This window comes from Nicotiana sylvestris, chromosome 2, assembly GCF_000393655.2.
Source record: "Nicotiana sylvestris chromosome 2, ASM39365v2, whole genome shotgun sequence".
NCBI classification, from domain to species: domain Eukaryota; kingdom Viridiplantae; phylum Streptophyta; class Magnoliopsida; order Solanales; family Solanaceae; genus Nicotiana; species Nicotiana sylvestris.
The window spans coordinates 111,529,918-111,537,472 of record NC_091058.1 but is presented as its reverse complement, the minus strand read 5'-3'; positions in this window follow the sequence as shown (position 1 = coordinate 111,537,472).

Here is a 7,555-nt window from a genome sequence, read left to right as displayed (position 1 = left end):
GCGATTGTTTGCATCACGTGCATTTGACTTTGGAGACTCAACACAGGGGTTGGGTCTGTCTAGGACAGGTGTACCAAAAAAAATGACCATCCTGATGCATCTTACTTGCTGCTACTTGCGCATTTATTTGATCCGGATTTGTGTGTTGACTGACTTTTGAATATCATGAATAATATTTTAAAATTGAAAAAAAGAAATAGCGGTTAGGGAATTGACTGTTTATTTTTGAAAAAAAAAATCAATGCCCAAATACTGTCAAAACTCTGCCGAAATTTTGAGAAAATGAAAAAAAATGTTTTATTAGTTTGTTTTATTAAAACCAAAGAAAAAATAGAAAGAAACAAAAAATCGTTGTTCTGTCTTATTTTTCAAAAAAAAAAAAAATATATATATATATATATATATATATATAAAGGAAAATAGTTTGTCTTCCCCTGAAAATGACAATGAAAAAGAGTCTTACTTTTAAAATAGTTTTTTTTATTCGTTTCTGAAAAATTCAAAATAATAAAATAAAAAGAGTCGCGTTGAAAGTGGTTTTATTATTTGTTGCAAATATATATATATATATATATATATAAATCCAAAAAGTTTTTCTTTATTTCCAAAAATGTATATATATCTTTATTTGTTGCAAAAATATTTGTCCTTCCAAAAAGTCTAGAAAAGTTTTTTTTTAGACTCCCAATTTTCAAAACAAAACATCCAAAAATATTTTCCATTATTGACTTCTTTAGAAAGTCTTTTTAATTAATTATAAAATATATATATATATATATATATATATAATAAAATAAAACAAATTCGAAAATATTTTCCTTCTTCTTTAAAAATTGAAAAGAAAATTCAAAATTCAAAAAATATTTTTTTTAGAAAGCATTTCTTTTATTAAAGGTAAAATTTCAAAAAAAAAATATTTTCTTTCTTCTTAGAATAAGAAAAAACAAAAAAAATATCTTCCTTTTACTTTTGAAATTCTCAAAGTTCAAATCAAAAGAAAAGGAATTCTTAGAAGTCTTTCTTTCAAAAAGAAAATCAATCAAAAATCAAAAAAATATATATATACTTCCTTTCTTCTTTTAAAGCAGTTCTTTTACAAAATCAAAAAATAATCATAATTTAAAATCAGTTTATTTACTTTATTCATGACCGGCCCGAACTACGCGGGTTTGATTCTCACCGGATGTGAGATACGTAGGCAACCCTCATCGGGTCCAACCCCACCTTTTTGCTAAAATAGCCAAAAACCAATAAATAAATAAAAACGTGTCAAAATTTTAATTTTGTCATAAATAAGTCGGGTGGTGTCTAACCTCCCCTTTTTGCTAAAAATAGCCGGAAAAAAATATGTCCAATTTTAATTTGGTCATAAAGAAGTCGGGTGACGCTGTTTTATCAAGACATAGCCGAATGTTCCCGAAAGGGACGCCGGAAGGCTGACTTTGCATAAACAGCCACCTTTGGGGCATTGTTTAGGATTTTGGTCCAGTTGACCCACACAGCCGTAAAAATCTTCGTCCCCGAGGCGCTGAAAGGCCATGTTTGCAACACCCGGTTTTTATTGTAATTTGAACCAAAAAAAAAAAGTCAACGGTCAGGTGAATTTTTTTTAGTCAAAAATAAGTCAAGCCAGCTTCGGTCGCGTCTTAAACCGTTCTTGCCGAAATAGCCTTAGAATATCTTTCAGTTGTCGAAAGGCTATTTTCGTAAAAGAACGAACAAGTGTGTAAAGTGTCATAAAATAATCCTCTCCGGCCTCAAAATTTGGACGGGGCCACATTTGCAAAAATAACCGTTTGGTTGCATTTGTCAAACGGAGAAAGGAAGCTGGCCGTTTGTTTTGGAGTTTGTAAAACTTTTGATTATAATATGTGGGTCGTTTGATTTTCAAGTTTGCAGGTCATTTTTAAACCTTTGAAACCCAATATGAAAATTGAAAAAAAATGATTAGTATTGCTTATCTTTTATTGGTCCGAACTACGCAAGGTCTGATTCATGCGGGGTCATGATACGTAGGCAATCTCCATAAGATTCGACCACCACTGAAAAAGAAAAAAAAAGGAAGAAAGAAAAATAAAGGAAAGCGCAAGTGCATCGCATCTCTGATAGAATGGTTTAACTGCTTAGGTGCATTGCATCTCTAATATATGATTATCTGTCAAATGCCCTGACACTAACGTGATGGCTTCCCTTTGCTGTGTTCATATATAGAAAAGTAGTTGGTTGTGGTAACTCCTCCCTGCAAAGCAAATGACACAGAACCTCAGAACAGGATGGGTCGGTACTGATGACCGACAACAATTGGTCGAACAGAACAACGGGTTGGTAGAAGAAGTGAAAATGCTTAGACAACATGTGGCAGACATGTATCAAGCATGGATAACTGGGAAAGCACCACCCCCACCACCGCCAAGCTTTTCAAACTCTGGCATTACCCATCCCCCATACTCTCCATCCCAACCCACTTATGACAGTTTTCCTAGCTACCCGAGTAGCTCCATCACTCGCCCACGCTACTCCCCTCCCCAATGCTACTTCTCTCCACGAGATTCCCAAAGATGGGCTTCACTTTCCAAATACCCAGCTCCACAGAAGGCCTATCCACCCTCACAAGCCTACCGGAAGCCCCCTGGATCAGGTTTCCGGCCCAATCAAGCATTTAGGAACGAAAGGTTGCTGAAACGAGGAAAGGCTCTCACCCCTATCGGAGTATCTTATGCAAGTCTGTTTGAAAGGCTAAAGCATGCTGGCTTGATTGAGCCGCTCCCCGCATATACTCCAGATCCACATGCAAGAAACTTTGATCCGGCAGCGCAATGCGCGTACCACTCCAATGTCATAGGGCACAACATTGAGAGTTGTCGTAATTTGAAAAGGGAAGTAGAGAAAATGATCCAAGAAGGGCGGATTGTGATCGATAACAGTAACATGGAGCACTCAAACCCTATCGAGAACTTGTTGACGGAGGTTGATGATATGGAAGCTGATAATGGTCTTGGCAATACTAATGCAAAGCTTAGTGGCTAAGATGCCAATTTTGATAAAATGGGAGGACGCTCCGTTCCTTGGTTAGCAAGAGAGAAGCTGTTGGTGGTTTATTTTGTTGTCATTTCTGTTATCCGGATTATTCTTAGGGTTGTAATCCGAATATTGTCTTGTGTCAAACCTTCTTATCTTTCCATTTTTGTCGTATCAGTTTGTTTAAGTCTCGTTGATGTTGTGTTAAGATTTTATTCTGGTTGTTTTGTTTGTTTTTCTAACCATTTCGCCGGAAGTTTAATACAAAAGCCGGTCTTTTATTATTTCCAGTCATCTTTTTATTTAGTCCTTTTGTCATTTTCGTTCAATGCCGATTCTAGGGACATGACATGCGCACACAGTTTGGGCCTAGTCTATAAAGTTAATCATAAAACCCTGGGAAGGTGATCAAAGCATTTAAAGGAAATAAGAACGGTTTGAGATTATTTGAAGCCCGAGTCATGTGGAACTGGGGCAAGTAAAACATAAAGAAAACCGTTAAATGCAAGATTCGCCAAATTGGCATGAGGGTCGTGCATGAGAGTGAGAGTGTCGCCCAGCAGTGCTTTAGAAATGACAAATGAAAAAGCAAGTGTTTAACATAATTGTCAAGTCCAGCACCATCGGAAGAGACTATAAATCTATGTTCAATTGTGTTGTTTGCACTTGGCATGTTTTGAAGACTGGAATGACGAAGGCATTTTATTCTGCTACCTAAACACTTTATCCTTCGTTACCCCTTTTGAGCCTTATTTATTTTCTTTCATACCCCTCGTTCGGAATCAATAGCAACGACTAGGAAATACGAGCCTGGAAGGTAAAGAAAAAATCAAAAAAAAAACCAAAAAAGAAAAAGAAAAATGAAAAAAAAAACAAAAGAAAGTCAAATGAAAAAAGAGGAATTGGGAACTACGTTTGACCTGATTCCTCAAAGAGGATACGTAGGCGCCTCACGGCTCGGTCATAGGGTGCATAGTGTGCATAATGTGCATGGTGTGCATAGTGTAACAAAAAATTTAAAATATATATATAATAAATAAATAATCCCCAAGCAAGAAACTGGGGCAAGGGTTGCACTTGTTATAAACAAATATGATTTCGAAGGTTGTAATTTTGAACCCCAAATTGATTTGTTTTTGAGCCTTTAATACCTTTTCTTTCTAAGCCTATCCAAAAAACCCACATTACGGTCCAAAGAAAGACCTTCTGATCAGTCTGCAAAAGATGCCAAGTCAGACAAATGAGAATCTTACCGGCGAACATAACATTCTGTTCCACAGCAGAAAGGACTCTAATCTCCAGAGTCATACCGGCAACACTCCAAATCCCCAGCTGGAAAGTGATACAAATGAGAGAGTCTTATCGGTGAAAATATTTACGGACACCATAAGGCGACGCAAGCTGAGAGAAAAACCAAAATGAGAGAGGCTTGATAGTGAAAACCTTTTGGGCACTACAAGTCGAATAAGATTGGGAATCAGATGGGGAATTGCCAATTGAAGGTCTTGAAAGACGATTGACGGCAGAGGATAGGCCACATGTGCATGTCATGACCATTAGAGTCGGTATTTGCATTTGATAGGTTTTTATTTATAGTTTCTTTTGTTAAAGAGTCATTTTTTTCCGTTGTCTTTTATTCTGTTCCCTTTTATCTTTCCCTTTCACAGAAATTTCCCCAGTAGAGTTTGTTTGATCAGAACCAGTGGGAAATGACTTCAAAATAGGCCATCAGCTTTCCAAGATAATATCTGACTAATACATCCAAATGGTATAGTCAGGAAGGAACAAGCGCGAGGCCAGTGTCAAGAAAGATATCCCCAACAAAAGGATTAACGATTGTCAAGAGGGATATCCTTGCCAAAATCAAAGGTTATAAACCTCAAGGCCAAGGCCTGTAGACAAAACAAGGAGAGCAATGAGCATGATTTGGGAAATTCATGCGAGACTAAAAGGTCGGGAAAATGCAAGTTTTCGAGCCATGCCACGAAAAAAGAGGGATATCCCCAGCAGAAAAGGATTATCCCCAGCAAATAATATCATCTCCAACAAGTTTTGGAACGCAGAGCAGGGAAGGATAAAGGGAAAAGCCATCCCAGTAGGAGTATCACAACCAACCACCGCGTTTTAAACTAACAAATTTTGTTTAATTTGAAACAGGTAAAGGAAATGGCATTGATGTCGGGAAATGCATGCCATAAGGGAGACTGTCAAACTGGGGCAGAAAATTTTCCTTTCATTTGGAAAATTTTCTGGAAGTCAGGTACTCATTCGAGGAAGAATAAAGATAACACCAGTCTCAAGGGAAGTGGTCATTGAACCAGTGTTGCCCCCGACATAATAAGTTTCCGATGAAGGAAGTTGATCCCCAGCAGATAGAACAAAGGGATGGCATTTATGCTCAGAAAAGCAAAAAGCCATTATCATCCCTAACAGCTTCCAGAAGAATGAAGCATCGATTTGAAGGGATAAAATTCCCCAGCAGTGTTATCCTCAACAACGTTATCCCAAAAAGATAACACTTATATCCCCAACAGTGTTGAAAAAAAAATGAATTTGAAGGAAGGGAAGAAAGAAGACTCCCGCAGTGGTATTATCCCCAGCAAGCAAGAACAAAGCAGAGGAAAAGAAGAAGTCAGGCGTCCACCTGGAGAATGAGGATGAAGAAATTGAAGAAGAAGTCAGGCGTCCACCTGGAGAATGAGGATGAAAAAATTGAAGAAGAAGTCAGGCGTCCACCTGGAGAATGAGGATGAAGAATTTAAGAAGAAGTCAGGCGTCCACCTGGAGAACGAGGATGAAGAATTTAAGAAGAAGTCAGGCGTCCACCTGGAGAATGAGGATGAAGAAATTGAAGAAGAAGTCAGGCGTCCACCTGGAGAATGAGGATGAAAAAATTGAAGAAGAAGTCAGGCGTCCACCTGGAGAATGAGGATGAAGAATTTAAGAAGAAGTCAGGCGTCCACCTGGAGAACGAGGATGAAGAATTTAAGAAGAAGTCAGGCGTCCACCTGGAGAATGAGGATGAAGAATTTAAGAAGAAGTCAGGAGCCCACCTGAAGAGAGGAATGGCGATTATTTTCAAAGTTGTTGTCAGGAGCCCGCCTGAAGAGAGGAAAGGCGTTTTTAAAAGTTGTTGAAATCTTGTCAACCTAAAGAAAGGAATGGCGATGTATGGTTTGAAGTCAGGAGCCCGCCTGAAGAGAGGAATGGCGATTATTTTCAAAGTTGTTGTCAGGAGCCCGCCTGAAGAGAGGAAAGGCATTTTTAAAAAGTTGTTGAAATCTTGCCAACCTAAAGAAAGGAATGGCGATGTATGGTTTGAAGTCAGGAGCCCGCCTGAAGAGAGGAATGACGATTATTTTCAAAGTTGTTGTCAGGAGCCCGCCTGAAGAGAGGAAAGGCATTTTTAAAAGTTGTTGAAATCTTGCCAACCTAAAGAAAGGAATGGCGATGTATTGTTTGAAGTCAGGAGCCCGCCTGAAGAGAGGAATGGCGATTATTTTCAAAGTTGTTGTCAGGAGCCCGCCTGAAGAGAGGAAAGGCATTTTTAAAAGTTGTTGAAATCTTGCCAACCTAAAGAAAGGAATGGCGATGTATTGTTTGAAGTCAGGAGCCCGCCTGAAGAGAGGAATGGCGATTATTTTCAAAGTTGTTGTCAGGAGCCCGCCTGAAGAGAGGAAAGGCATTTTTAAAAGTTGTTGAAATCTTGCCAACCTAAAGAAAGGAATGGCGATGTATTGTTTGAAGTCAGGAGCCCGCCTGAAGAGAGGAATGGCGATTATTTTCAAAGTTGTTGTCAGGAGCCCGCCTGAAGAGAGGAAAGGCATTTTTACATTTCAGTTGATGAAGTTGGGAGCCCGCCCATAGAACAGAGGCATACATTCAGTCTTCACATTTCAATCATTGAAGTTGGGAGCCCGCCCATAAAACAGAGGCATACATTCAGTCTTTACATTTCAAGCATTGAAGTTGGGAGTCCGCCCAGATAACAGAGGCATACATTTCAGTCTTTATATTTCAAGCGTCGAAGTTGGGAGCCCGTCCAGACAACAGAGGCATAAATTTCAGTCTTTACATTTCAAGCATTGAAGTTGGGAGCCCACCCAAATAACAGAGGCATACATTTCAAGTCTTTAATTTTCAAGTATTGAAGTTGGGAGCCCGCCCAGATAACAGAGGCATACATTTCAAGATCAAGTCAGAGGACAATAAAACAGAGGGTTACAATAGGAATCCCCAGCAGGAAACAATAAAATTCCCCGGCACCGGGAAACAGAAGGTTGCAACAAGAGGTCACAGTACAAACTCAAGTACATGTGTCAAAAGAAGTAAAGCACCGAAAGAAATGCAAGCAGACAAGGAAGCAAGGCAACAAAAACAAATTGTACTCTAGCCTAGCTTCTTGTTTTTTTTAAGCACGGTGTAACAAGGAGATCGGTAAGCAGTAGTAATAGCATGCAACAACAGTAACAATGCAGTCCCACGGTAGTCCCAGCTACCAAAATTTCCCGAACTACATTGACCTGATTCCTGTTTA